Below are 14,420 nucleotides of genomic sequence, written 5' to 3'. Positions count from 1 at the left end.
GATGACTTTTCACTTTTGGTGCAAACTCTGGCAGGCGATAATTTTATTGCGATGGAGAGTGAGCGAACATTCTAAGGGAAGGAAGCGATGTCTGTAGTCGTATAAATGCACAAAACCTCTGGCAGTTTCGTCATAGGATTCACATAAATTTAAGCCGTGGTTTCCGTGTGTCCAAAGTCTTGGTTTCCGCCTCATGTAGTTTGTTCCATGCCTTGTGCGGCGTTGGTGTCATGTACTGTTGGTGTGTCCGCTGTACGGCGTTGTTGGGCCCATGTTTACGTCACGGCTAGGCTGTCGTCACATCGGTAAGGCCTGGAGGGAGCGGCAGCTCCGGTACAGTCCCATAAGTGATCATGGAATATTTTTAAAGACTGGCTTACTGGTAAGTGCTCGAGGTAGACTTGTCGGTAAATGTGACTATATTGGAAAACATTTTGAAGTGAAGCCAGCCTAATTTGCTGATAACCAGTTGTGTAAATATTGAAATTTGATTTTTTTTACTTAAATTTGAGAAGGTATTCTCGTTTATATATTAACTTTGCTCACCTTTTATGTTTCATACATTTGTTTTGATGGTAGTTACGTGGTATATTTATTTCTCGCGCATCTCTGGTAATACTTTAAATCAGTGGGGTTTATTAATGAAGTAAGGCTCCCGTAAAACAGTGGGGTTTAGTGATGAGTTAAGTTTACTTTAAAACAGTAAGGTTTATTGTTGAATAATGGCATTGTATTGTAATGTCCCCGCTGAAGACATGACACAGCTGTGCTGCACTTTGGATTTGTCGTTGCTGTACACGTACAACAGACCCGTTTAGTCTCGGCCGTTGTGGCCAGCCGCACCTTTCTCGTAGGTCTGCGGTCTCAGCTGCTACTGCAATTCCCTCGAAAGTTGCCCCATAAATCTTTACGATGGGGCTTGAAGTAGACTGCCTCTAGATATCTCCCTGACGCTGCTGTGGGAATACTGAGTCGTTGCCGGAAGAGCTTTTGCTTCATTCTGAACGTGTGTGGCCGTCTCCTTGTGTCGTCACAGATGGGTCGTGGGGTCTGAGGCTCCAGTGGTATGTATGGTTGGTTGATATGCTAAGATTGGTGTCACCTACGTGTTATCTTATCTCGGGGAGATGTTTTAGATGATGAGGCATTTCCTGTTTGTCCGTACCTGTGACTCGTCGGTGATTTGATTTTTATCGTTTGCTCGCCGACGATGCTGTGTGCTTCAACGTACACATTTTTGTTGTTGGGTGATCGCACGTATCTTCGGTCGTGGGACCATTTAAAGTCTGGAGACGTTATCATAACACAAATCAGACACGTACACGGCCATTCCCTGAACGCAGTCATGAGCACAGTTCCACCGGACGTACTCTCATTTGACACCACAGTCAAATTTGAGTCGTGCTTTATCCTGCGCTCTGGACGCTGTCCATCTCTGGACTATTACAGGCATTAGAATCATTATATCATACGATCCCCTCATACCCATGATGCAACAGAACACACTGAACACCTATTCCTCCACAACCCTGCTCTCACCCTACCCAGACAAACGCACATCACACATGATGACCTGTGGTCCCGGCCAGTGAACGTGGCTGAATTTTTGAGCGCTGGGGTTCTGGGATTCTGGGATTCGAGGTGCTGGTGAGGGCGAAGGTCGCAAACGTTTATCACCGAGTAATTTTCGATAAGCCTTTCTTGTGTAATTTTTTTTTATGTACTTGTGTAGTACAGCAGGTCGGACGTGAAAGAATATCATAAACTTTAGGTTTACAAGTTAAAGTACTGCAATGATATATATATATATATATATATATATATATATATATATATATATATATATATATATATATATATATTCCTATGAGTCCTTGGGGAAATGAAACACGGTAAGTTTCCAAGTGCACTGTCGTGTAATAATCACATTATCAGGGGAGATACAAGAAAGAAATATAACAGTCACTTGATACACAACGGAGAGACGTAGCTAGGACGCTATTTGGTAAACAAGTGACTATATATATATATATATATATATATATATATATATATATATATATATATATATATATATATATATACGTTGTCAGGAGAGGGGTAGTAGAAAATCATTGTAGAACGACATTCTGGTAATTTGAAAGGTTTTATCACTGGCATGGTGTCTGTAGCCAAGAATACATGATGACGTGCAGTGCGGGGCAGAGGGCAAATTGTGGGGTGCAAAACAGTGCGCGCCGGCAGGCTGCCTGGTTGGTACTGGTTCATTCTTGATCTGCTGGAAGGTATCACAGTGCGGACCTTGGAAGAAATAACCAGGTTGGAGGCTTCCAGCTCCAGACACCTTGACCAAGGCAGTCATACCTTTCAGCTGCAGCCGTCACAGAGGCGGTCTTGCCTCCCAGCTGCAGACGACATCCAGGTAGTTCTCACTTCCAGTTGCACACAGCTCCGAGAGGATCCTTTTAGTCGGTTGCCGTTTTATGTTCCTTGATTGTGATTATCTATTGACATTAGAAATCTTGTGTATCGTGAACGCCGGTGGTAGGCTGGATCGTGGATGGAGACAAGAGAGTCAGGTCCTCCAGTACTTAGTTCGCCAGCACGAAAACAATTTGAATTACCCCCGAAGATATCCAACTTCATGACTGTCATCAGGACTGGGTTGTATACATGAGTGGTATTTACAGTGAGGTATGGCAGATTAAACTGTAGGTAGATTTTTCCACTTTCTACACGTCGGGCGTGAAGTAACGGAGTTAGCTAACATGGCTCGAAAAAAAATATCATGAAACAAAGAGAACTTTTTTTTTCATGTCGATCTAGGCAGTATAGGAAGAATGTTTTCATAACACGTTTCCAAGACTCCTTTTTAGTGTCATTTTTGATCATTTTCGTTCAGAACATAAAACTACGCACTTCTCGTTTCCAGGAACTCTGCATGTCATTTGCATCCCGATTTCCAGCCATACCATTGTTTATCCGGTGATAAGTTTGATAAAAGATATGTTGGTGACTGGCGAGAAGCCTGACTTTGGTGTAACTTTTGATCGTTTTAGTATCACTTGAATTGGGTTTTGAACTGGACCACGAGTGACGGAAGACATGTGTGAAATACGATGGGACGTATGGAGGGGAACACAACGTCTGTGTAAAGTTACGTAGTATTCCAGCCTTGTGAAATACGGTGGAACATGGAGGGGAAACTGTGTGTGTACAGTTAGCTGGTTAGTCCAGTCGTGCAGGGCCCGGTGACTGGAGGACCCAAGCCACTCACACGGTGTTGCCAGCACGGCCTTGTGTATACTTCACATTTTCACCGATACGGTTGAGAAGGCAAGTTGGCAGTGTGCTGTGTTGAGGGCACACTGTGGAGACGTTGTGTAGCCGAGTCAACCAGTGGAGTGGACTTGAGCTAGTGTGTTGATGGTGTGGTGGTGTGTGGCAGGGATTAGGCAGGCCCCAGTGCCGGCCCCCAACATGCACTCCTGGCTGAAGGGCAACGCGTGTACATTCTTGGTGAGGACGGTGAGCAGGGTGTGCCGCGTCCTAGAGATAGCCGTGTTAAATGCTCACCCAGGCGACGGGGGGCCCAGATTTTTTAAACACCTCTTTCTTAACCTCATGAGCACCGTGGCACTTCTCTTGGAGTTGATGGCCTGGCCTTGAACACGACCACTTAAAATTTAGGTTAGAGGGAGTGGTATTATACCCAAAGGCTTGTATCGTCATGCTTAAGGGTTCTGCCGTTCTGTTCGATTCATAATGTGGTGCTCGTCTTGTAGCGTCGTCCTCATAGGGTGAGTATGGCATGCACTGGAGGCTGTAGTGAGGGATGTCTGTGTGGCCGTCAGCATTTGGTTCCTTCTCTTGGAACACTGCCGGTCCTCCCGCAGCGGGGACGTCCTCACTAGCTGTACCCTTGACGGTGACCCTTTAGCCTCAACTTACCCTGTTTGCGAGCATTTCGCTCCACCCGCGACGTGCCGCATGTGCACTCAATGCAACGTCCTGCACTTGTGTGTAGCAGGTGAACTCTAGCGCTGTGTTGGGCACGAGTCTTGGTGACTGTGAGAGTGCGTATATGTGACGTCTGCACATGGCAGGCCGGTTAGCCATTGTGCGTACGATCATTACATGACGGTGGTTTGGATGGTCACTCGCGTACTTGCTCCCTATGTGCTTACAGTGTGCCTGCCTTCCGGTTTCATGTATTGGTATATGTGTGTTTGTCCGACTCAGTGGATGTATGCTTGCCTTCCTGGCTGACTGGATGTGTGCTTACTTTCCTACCTGACTGACTGAGTGTGTGCATGAATTATTGGCTGACTGGATGTATGCTTGGCTGCCTGACTTGTTGGAATTGTGCCTGGATGGATGTTTGCTTATCTGCCTCCGTGACGTGATATGTGTGTGCTTGCCTGCCAAATTGAGGCAGCCAGGCACACACATCCAGTCCCTTAATAGGGAAGGCAGGCACCCATCAGTCATTTAGGCTAGCATACTGGCCTTCCAGCCTCACTGATTGGATGCTTGTGTGTTTGCTTGAGTTCATGGATGGCTGTGTGTCTTTGTGTGTCCGTGTCTCGCTGCCTACCAGTTTGCCTGCGATCATAAGGGTGTTGTAACCTTGGCCAGACGACTGGTGTGGCTCTGATATGTGAAGGCGGTGGTAACGCCAGAAGCAGCGCGACAGTACGCCCTTTGAGCATGACGACCCTCATGTATGATGGCCATCCGAGGGAAGAGTCTCACCGCCGTCGTGCTCAAGGACCGTTCTCTCGTGCCTAGAGCGATGCACCATCGGGTGGTTGATGTTGTGAGCCATCCTGGCGTATGACATCATGCGGCAGCTATGTCGACCTTTATATTGTTTTGTACGGTTGGTCGCCGCTGGCTGGCCTTATCTACACTCTCTTATCAGATAGCGGGACAGCACCGCCGTGGGAGCTCCAGGCCCTACGACATGTTTGATGATCACCGTGTAAGTTCTTGTGAAGTATTACCAGACTGTAAAACGAGGTTAGTGGGCGGGGAACCATGTAAATGGTTGCGAGTCCAGCCAGGATCAGTAGCCGCTCGTATTACATAGCTAATTTCCTCCTTCGGGAAGTTGGTCGGCTGGATTTGTAATCAGATCCGAACGACTGATAAGGTAACAATTCCAAGAAATGTGTAAATACGTCTGTAAAATACCCCGTCATTTCTGAATCGAAGGGTATATTACGAAGATGAAGAATTGCAACGAACAGCCCGGAGAATCGTATGAGGAAGCATCATTAAGTAAAGATGGTATGATAGGAGTGTGAGGGTGTAGTTGGGGTAGGGTACAGGATAAGAGGGTGTCCGCCTTGCTTTTATCAGGGCAGCCAACCAGCCAACCAGCCTGCCTGGGCCAGTGTTGCGCGCCGCCCGCTGTAGGTGACTGCCAGCTCTTCACTCAGTTCGCACCCAGATAGAGGACGCTTGACTTCTGTAGATTGTAGAGGTTTGTGGTTGTAACTGCAGTTTAGAAGAGGAGTGGCAGGGGAGTGTCCGTCTGGTTGTGATGGAAGACCTCTGGTAAGGCCGCTGGAGGACTCTGCTGTTAATCTAGTGGTGGGAGGATGAGAGGGTCCTTTCTCATACGTGGCAGAACTGATAACAGTGACAACAGTAAAGATTTACTGGCTAGATATCCCAGTAAAAGCATAAGCTTTATAATATATATATATATATATATATATATATATATATATATATATATATATATATATATATATATATATATATACACTAGTGGTTTGAAGATACACCAGCACAAGCATTACCCCTCTGGTGTTACAGTGATTGGAAAGAATACGCGTGTTGTTTTGGAGTGACCAGAACTTTCGAATGATAATCGATTTGTGCTGCTGTGGCACAGACGAAAGACTCCGACGAGATTGGCGTATTGCACTTGTTCCAAGGGGCTAGAGCCTCGAGCACGAATTCGGATGATGGAAAAATACCCCAGAAACAATTTGTTGCGTAATTTTGTGGCAAGAGATCCGTGCAAAGAAGAAAATGCCTATTGCATTAGTGGTCTCAAGAAAGGTATGGAAGGTCAGGTGTGCTCATAGCGGAGAGAGACAGAGAGACCTGAGCTGGTGTTAGAGACTGGTTTAATAACGACGAGAGACCTCAGCAAGCGTATGGAGAGACTACCGTCATAATAGAAGCAAGGAGAGACTAGAAGCAGTGGCAGCAAGAGACCCCCAAGGAAATGTGTGTATGGCTGTTAGGTTCAGGGAGGACCACAGAAAGATTTTTCAGACAGTTCTCTCTGCTCTAGTGGCAGCAGGGGACCCAGGAGAAGTATGGATGACGCCAGTCCGACTGTCAGAAGGCGAATATATGAGATCTGTTGATAGCTACGGATCTCGGATTCTTTTGTCCGTGGAGAGGAATTAGAGAAATGTGATGTAATTACCGAAACTTGAAATATGTAAAATTCAGATTTTAAAGCCTCGAGTCCATTACTTTGCTTGTAGGTAAACGTTGATCGTACCTGTACCACAAAATTTAAGAATATCAATTTTTTTTTTTTTCATACTTGATCGCCGTTTCCTGCGTTAGCGCCAGGAACAGACAAAGGAAGGCCACATCCGCTTACATCCATATCCTAGTTGTTATTATGTAATGTACCGAAATCACAGCTCCCTATCCACAACAAAGCCCCACAGACCTTTCCATGGTTTACCCCGGACGCTTCACAAGTCCATTAACCGCATGTCGACCCTAGTATACCACATAGTTCCAGTTTACTCTATCCCGTGCACGCCTTTCACCCTCCTGCCGTAGTTTATATATATATATATATATATATATATATATATATATATATATATATATATATATATATATATATACACACACAAAAGTGTCTTTGGAGTTGTACAGTTACATGTGTGCTGACTCCAGTCTCTTTATCCTTGAGGAGGTCATAAAGTTGTGTCTGGCATGAATACTTCCCACCGCCATATTTTTTCCTTCCTGTAGGCTACCTTGGGGTGCGGCTGGGCGTTCCAGATTTCTTGCATCGCACTTGATACAGGCTTGGCTGAGACCTCGCTAGTATTTGCTCCCAGAGAGAACTGTAAAGGGGTCGGGGAGATTACGTAACTTGGGACTGAAAAAGACGGTGAAAAAGACAATGTGACGATATGTACTGCTTCTCAAAGGAGTTGATAGTAGTGTGGTGTCTCCAGGTGAGCTGGGCACGCCCGGCTAACGGTGTAACCTCTCTACCCAGCCTGGATTTATAGTGCATGGGAAAGGTGCGACCACATCCCGTCAGAGCAGGTGTTTTTGACTCGGAGTTTTCCCCTTGATAAACGCGACCCCACGTCCAGTGATATGGTCATATTAAGGTCCAGTCCGTCTCGTGTGTGACTTTGTGAACGCGGAACATGACGACCCACTAGCTCAACGGTACGACCCTTGGGTATGAGGGCATAGCCACCTTTAAGGGTTAAGCCTGACTGACCATCTATCCCGAGGCGTCGCACTCTCATGTTTAAAGGGGATCGTAACCATCGTGCTCAGGAGTCGTACTGTCATGTTGAAGGGTCGTAACCATCGTGCTCAGGAGTCGTACTGTCATGTTGAAGAGTCGTTACCATCGTGCTCAAGGGTCATGCTGAAGGGTCGTAACCATCGAGCTCAAGGGTCGTACTGTTATGCTGAAGGGTCGTTACCATCGTGCTCAAGGGTCGTACTGTCATGTTGAAGGGTCGTTACCATCGTGCTCAGGAGTCGTACTGTCATGTTGAAGAGTCGTTACCATCGTGCTCAAGAGTCATGCTGAAGGGTCGTAACCATCGAGCTCAAGGGTCGTACTGTTATGCTGAAGGGTCGTTACCATCGTGCTCAGGAGTCGTACTGTCATGCTGAAGGGTCGTGACTATCGCGCTGAAGGGTCGTACTGTCATGTTGAAGGGTCGTAACCATCGTGCTCAAGGGTCATGCTGAAGGGTCGTAACCATCGTGCTCAAGGGTCATGCTGAAGGGTCGTAACCATCGTGCTCAAGGGTCATGCTGAAGGGTCGTAACCATCGTGCTCAAGGGTCGTACTGTCATGCTGAAGGGTCGTGACTATCGCGCTGAAGGGTCGTACTGTCATGTTGAAGGGTCGTAACCATCGAGCTCAAGGGTCGTACTGTCATGCTGAAGGGTCGTGACTATCGCGCTGAAGGGTCGTACTGTCATGTTGAAGGGTCTTAACCATCGTGCTCAAGGGTCGTACTGTCATGCTGAAGGGTCGTAACCATCGAGCTCAAGGGTCGTACTGTCATGTTGAAGGGTCGTTACCATCGCGCTGAAGGGTCATGTTGTCATGTTTGTGGGGTATATTGGTGGGATGAAGGGTATCGGGTGAGGAACATGTGATTGTACTATTGAATAAATTTCTTGTAGATTCCTTAATGATTAATCATAATTGAAGTGCTTGAATGGGATTAAGCGTAAATTCGGGATAACCCAAGTGATTATCGGGATTTGAATGTTGATTGCCAAGGTGGCAGGGTTTGTTGAAGACCGGGGTGTGTTGCGCTGGGTGGCAGGGTGAGTGGAGACCGGGGATTGTAGCACTGGGTGGCAGGATAGGTGGAGACCGGGGATTGTATCGCTGTGTGGCAGGGTGGGTTAGCACCGGGGATTGTAGCACTGGGTGGCAGGGTGTGTGGAGACCGGGGATTGTAGTGCTTGGTGGCAGGGTAGGTGGAGACCGGGGATTGTATCGCTGGGTGGCAGGGTGGGTGGAGACCGGGGATTGTATCGCTGGGTGGCAGGGTGGGTGGAGACCGGGGATTGTATCGCTCGGTGGCAGGGTGGGTGGAGACCGGGGATTGTATCGCTCGGTGGCAGGGTGGGTGGAGACCGGGGATTGTATCGCTGGGTGGCAGGGTGGGTGGAGACCGGGGAACGTAACGCTGGGTGGCAAGAGAAAGGCACACCCTAGGACAAGGCGGTGTATCCGGGAACATGACATGGACAGGACTATTGGCTTGATCTAACCCCTTGATCACAATTGTACCACCCTTGATCACGACGGTACCACCCTTGAGCACGAAGGCCAGGCCTTATGATAAAAGGAGTCATCAAAGTTTTAAGCTATCAACATACCCATGGGGCATATCGTTGTGCTCAAGGGTCGTGCCTTGACTACATGTTGGGCTCTATCGCTGAGAGCGGAGTGGCAGCATCAGGGAGCAACCGTCTTTTTTTTAGTACTGTACGGAACTTTCACCGTCACATTAGCGGCCCAAGTCCTGTGTACATTCTTGTGGGTTCTGCCGGCCGGCCGGTGGCTCCTGCTTCCTGTTGCGTCACTAGACCCCAGCACCTTCGCCGCGCCGCCTAGTGTGGCCAGGTCAGCTGCGGCGTTTTTACAGTCGTCAGTCACCGAAAACCTGTCCGTAATTTATACCTCAAGTTCCCCACTTCATCACCTTTCACTCGGAACCTTATTTTTTTTTTCCTCCTACTTCCTAGACTCTTTTTTTTTTCGGTATGTGTCTAACATTTTTGTTTTTTGGGGAGACTTATGAATGGTTGTGAGATCTGCCATTTTTATTATCTCTTGTGGGCCTTACGTAAGCTGGTCTCGTCTTTCGTCCGTGAGGGTAAACTATTTTGAAATGCCGGACCTGTGAGAATAACCTGTTTCTCCAGAGGAAGCACAGATGTCCCTCGGCTTTCCGTCGTTAATGTATTTAGCATGAGTAATTAGTATGAGTAATATGGATCACATTTTAACTTATGATTTCATATCTGGCTTGATAATGATAACGTGTCTTATCTCTGTGTACCAGCTGTGTCACAGCCGTTCATATTAGTTACGTCCCTCCAGCCGCCCTGTGGTCTTTGTAAACTTGGCTGCAAATGCTAGTGTACATCAAGCCTCACTAGACCCTTCAAATCCCTAAAAAGGATTTCGAATGAACCATCGATCATTGGGGGGAGAGGGATACACATGTTAATAATGATAGCGTTGGGGTTTGCTTTTAGGAGTTTTGACAAAAGCCCACATTTTTTTTTCATACTGAATATTTGGGTTTTCACCCGGTGATTTTGCCAAGCATGAACGTGTGCTTGTACACTGTGTGTGTGTGTAACTGTTTGTGAAATGGACTCTTGAGTGTCGTCGAAACAGCCTTTGAACCCCTCCCCTTGAGCTCGACTGGTCGATTCGAGCATGACAGTGCAATCTTTGAGCGAAACGACTCATTCCTTGGCTGTGTTGGTCTGGCCTTTGACCCTACCCTTAAAGGTCAGATATAAACTCATACACTCGTCATATCTAAAGGTCCAGCAGTCTTACTTTAGGGACTGGAGTCTTTAATCTTGTACCTTATATTGGCATACGTAGAATTGATGACGTTTTCACAAATGTAGCCTCATACCACACCGTAGATGAGTGTCTGTCTGCAATATTAACAAAATCCTTACTTTCGTTGCAACAGTTCTTCCCTGGAGAGCTCCCAAGGTGTGGAAGGTGAAAGAGACTCTCGTTTGACTTGAAACTGTTTTGAAACTTGTGGGTATTATTTGTGTCATTAACTGCCCAGTGGAATGAAACGTTGAAACAAGTGATTCTGCGGTTTCAGGTGCAGCATATGTAAGCGTGTCTCAGCTAGCAGGTCTGCTGAACTTGGCTAAATCCATGTAAGAAGGCATCGTAAGTTCAGCGGACCTTCTGGGAGAGACGCGCTCAGATATGCTGCACCTGAAACCACAAAATCACCAGTTTCAACGTTTCATTCCACTGGACAAGTTCCTTGCATAAATAATACCCACAAGTTTCGAAAGAGTTTCATGACTTCGATCGTCTCCTTCACCTTCCAGACCTTTAGGTAGATCCAGTGTAAAGCGTCTAGGTTACTATTATACTTGTATTCTCTGAGATATCATTATGAAAGATTGTGTTGTTTATCTTCAAGCAGCCCAGGATGTTGCCAGTTAAGGGCAGAGTGGTATATATATATATATATATATATATATATATATATATATATATATATATATATATATATATATAGCGATAACTGTGTCTTTGCTTGTTGTTTTCCCAGCTGCGTATGCTTGCCATAATTTTGCTTTATTCTCGTCATTTTTACCTCCTTCGATCTAGTGTGAATACGTTTATTTAGCTTTCCCTAGTGTTCAGTAATAACGTAAGTTGCCGTGATGGTTGAAGTGTTCTGCTCCTTGATAGGGGTGGGCGCGATAAGGATTACACAGTGCCTGGCTTCAGCCAACTGGCTCCACCGTTGATGTAGCTATCGCTATCGGTGCTAATACGTTATCGCGATCTGTTCTTACCTAACTCTTACTTGAAAGTAATGTTTGTACACAGTCAGTCGATACTGAATGTTTCCCTACATTTAGACCTGGTTAATGATCCCTCGTATAAATTCTCACGTCTGTTGTGTACTGGCCCATAGTTATGATGATGTCTCGAAACGTGTGTAAAGATACTTTGAATGTTTTAGAAGGTGTGTGTGTGCTTGGGAGGTCGCTACGCAGTTGGACAGAGGAGCGTGGGTGCTGCCTTGGGGAACTGAATCACAAGCGTGATTCGTAATTTACCCAGACATTTAAGTGGAATGACAACTTCAGTATGAAACAAGTTCTTCAGTGCTGAGGCGCTGTGAAAAGTGCTCGTTCAGAATGTCTTGGCTTCATGTTCCTTTATGGTCAAGGTATGCTGTGTGTATTTTCCGCTCATGGGCGGTATGTCAGGGCTGGTATAACATGACGGTACCCTGACGTCAAGGTCGAGGGTTGCACAAATTCATGGTGTACTGACGAGAGATTCTGCCGACGCAGTTGGCCGACGTGTCCCATAAGGAAAGAAGTGATAATAATGATAAAACTATAGGGCACCTGCATCGGCTGGGGTCGGGAGGTGACTGGTTATCAAGGTGGGGTAGGCGAGGTACAATAATATAAGGCCGAGATACTGGAGATACCCCCCCGCTGTTCTCCTGAGGGATGATGGGGCCCCCGAGGGAGGTCTGCCTCGTCCGAGAGGGCCTCTCAGCTCCGACAGCTGCGACAGGGTTGATGATTGTTCACTGGTGTTAACAGAGAGGTATTGTGGCTGAGAAAGAAGGGCACGATAGAACCTGTGATACAGGAATAATACCTCATAAAAGGTGAATACAACTGGAATGTATTGATAAGTTCGTGGTAGGTGTACTGTCTTAGCCTAGGGTGACTTTAAGTTGTTAGTTGTATAGTCCTTGGCTTCAGTATTAGTAGTAACAGGTTCTCTGTGTGTGGTAGGGTGTCCCCCTGGCAGGGGTGGCCTGATGGAGCCTTGTGGCGTGCCAGTCAGCCACAAGAAACTGGTAAACAGGTCTCTGAGGCCGCCCTTGCATACTGCTCACCCGAGGCTCGGCTTGAGTAATAGTGTGTTTAATGCTGAGCTCTCTGGAGAGGGAATTTCAAGACATGTTTGTTCCATATGTGGGTGTGTAGGGGACGTTATACACGTTTAGAATTATGCATCACTTAGTAAATAAAAAGCATGAACGTATCTGGTACTACTTAAGGTGAGCCCCAATGTTAACTTAGCGGACTTTGATTCATAGGATGTGCGCAGCAGACGTGGACCTCATCCCAGACGCTGGCGGGATGGCTGATATATACATTTTTTCCTTCGTCTTGATCGTTTGACGTTTATGGCAACTGTTTTGGCTTTAAGAATATGTATAAGTCATTAGTTGCTGCTGAATCTAACAATGTGCTTACTGCCCGTTGTATCAAGGGTACATCAGTCAGGATTTTGTTTAAAGATTATAGATATTTAAGCCAGCTAAATCACTGGCGTTTAGAGGACTTGAGGAGTGGTGCACTCTGTCGTCCGGTGATATCTGGAGATCCTCACACCGTCTCGCTGGTGTGTGTCTCTCACAGACGTTCTCTTGTAGGAGCGCGGACGCGTCGGTCTAGATTAGTCAAGGTCGTCGCCTGATTTTGATAGTGTTTGTGATATGTGGAAGTGGAGCCGGTACCTACTGTGCAGGTAACGGGGCCAGGAGATGCTAGACACTTGAGGCTTCACACGGCCCATCACCACCACCACCCACTGCTCAGCGTTTCGTCCCTGCCGTAACTGAGTAAATGAATGTCATTTTTCATTTTCCTCAGCTGCCATTTGTCTTCTTCCGCCGGACGTATGTTCTGTTCCCACCGATTCTGTGTCTCGACATGAGTTCTTCCTGGTCAGTACGTCTTACATGACCTTTAGTGATAGAAAAGCTTGTGACTCGTCCCCCCCCCTTCGCCGTCTCACACCCGTCAGCGACGCATTGCCCCACCTCTCCCCCATCAGAGAGTTCTCTTACCCTGCTCATCACAATACAAATATAGCAACGTTTCTTCTCTTCTATGGTATACGAACGTAAAGTGACAGAGTCTGATCTTTTTGCTCAATTTGCACTGAAGATGGCAGGCTTTCCCTTCCACAGATACCGTGCAAATATATGTATGATTGCTTAAAACAGACGTGTAGCAACTCCCTCCCCTTCAGCACGTCTACACATCTGCTGATAAGGGCACATACGTATACCCTGGGCCATTGCCTTGACCTACACTTGGCTACGCGCCTTCCATAGACCCACCTAACACACGACGGTACTTATACTAACAGTGGATCCAACTGGACCGTGACATCATGACCTAGGAAGCTGAACCTTGGAGATTCCACAAGACAGGTGGATGATCCACGTTAGACTCGGACGCACTACCGCAAACTGCAAAGTCTGCTACATCTCTCGGTCAGGTGTTGGCAGAGGTAGTTGGCTTGATGTCAGGAAGCAAATTTTGATCTGATCTGTGAAGATGAATATTTGATGAATAGATTACGCTGGATGTTTCCCTTTCGTGAATTGCGTCATGTATAAACGTAACCATTTGAAATTCCATTGATATGGCTCAGGTGGTCGGCTCAAGGTCAACGGGTGTCTTGCCCAGTGTTGTCATTGCTTATACAGCAACTGCACCAGGTTCCTCCCAGGTGCCTCTTGTATACTGGTTTCTGAGGAGGCTGCAAAACTTTTCTGGGCGGTCATAACGATTGTGGGCCACCGTCGAGAACCTGTTGGGGTCTTATCTAAGCGACCGAGGATGACAAACATTTGAAGTCACCTTGTGGTGGCATTAGACACAGTGAAAGCCTCACAAGAGCCGAGACCAGCCCGTGGTAGGGACGATGGATATTTTCGGGGGGAGGGTGACAGGTACTGGCATTCGATTCATCTTGGGGACTACAGACATTGTGATTTGAGATGTGTGTGTGTGTGTGGTATGCTGCGGTGTTTTGAGCTGAGGGCATTATGCAGGTGTCAGAGGTTGGTCTTACTGAAGGGGGGGAGATGAAGACGGATTGCTGC

At 46.8% G+C, this 14,420-nt stretch overlaps 1 protein-coding gene across 12 annotated transcripts in view; it reads left to right on the top strand.

Moving 5' to 3' along the window:
- Positions 1-14,420, top strand: part of LOC139752738 (epidermal growth factor receptor kinase substrate 8-like) — a 202,179-nt gene that overhangs the window by 50,239 nt on the left and 137,520 nt on the right. For 3 of the 12 annotated variants that reach the window (XM_071668599.1, XM_071668596.1, XM_071668592.1), the window contains exon 1: positions 5,360-5,488. The exons of 5 other annotated variants lie outside the window; for them this stretch is intronic. The gene's annotated coding sequence lies outside the window, so the exon portion shown is untranslated. Of the gene's footprint in view, positions 1-2,235; positions 2,423-5,359; positions 5,489-5,542; positions 5,563-14,420 lie in introns of those variants that run through there. 4 more of the 12 variants (XM_071668600.1, XM_071668594.1, XM_071668597.1 and 1 more) reach the window with 3 other exon arrangements.

The sequence above is a fragment of the Panulirus ornatus genome, chromosome 13 (assembly GCF_036320965.1).
Source record: "Panulirus ornatus isolate Po-2019 chromosome 13, ASM3632096v1, whole genome shotgun sequence".
NCBI classification, from domain to species: Eukaryota; Metazoa; Arthropoda; class Malacostraca; order Decapoda; family Palinuridae; genus Panulirus; species Panulirus ornatus.
Note: the sequence above shows the minus strand (reverse complement) of the source record. Positions and strands in the feature narration are given on the sequence as shown.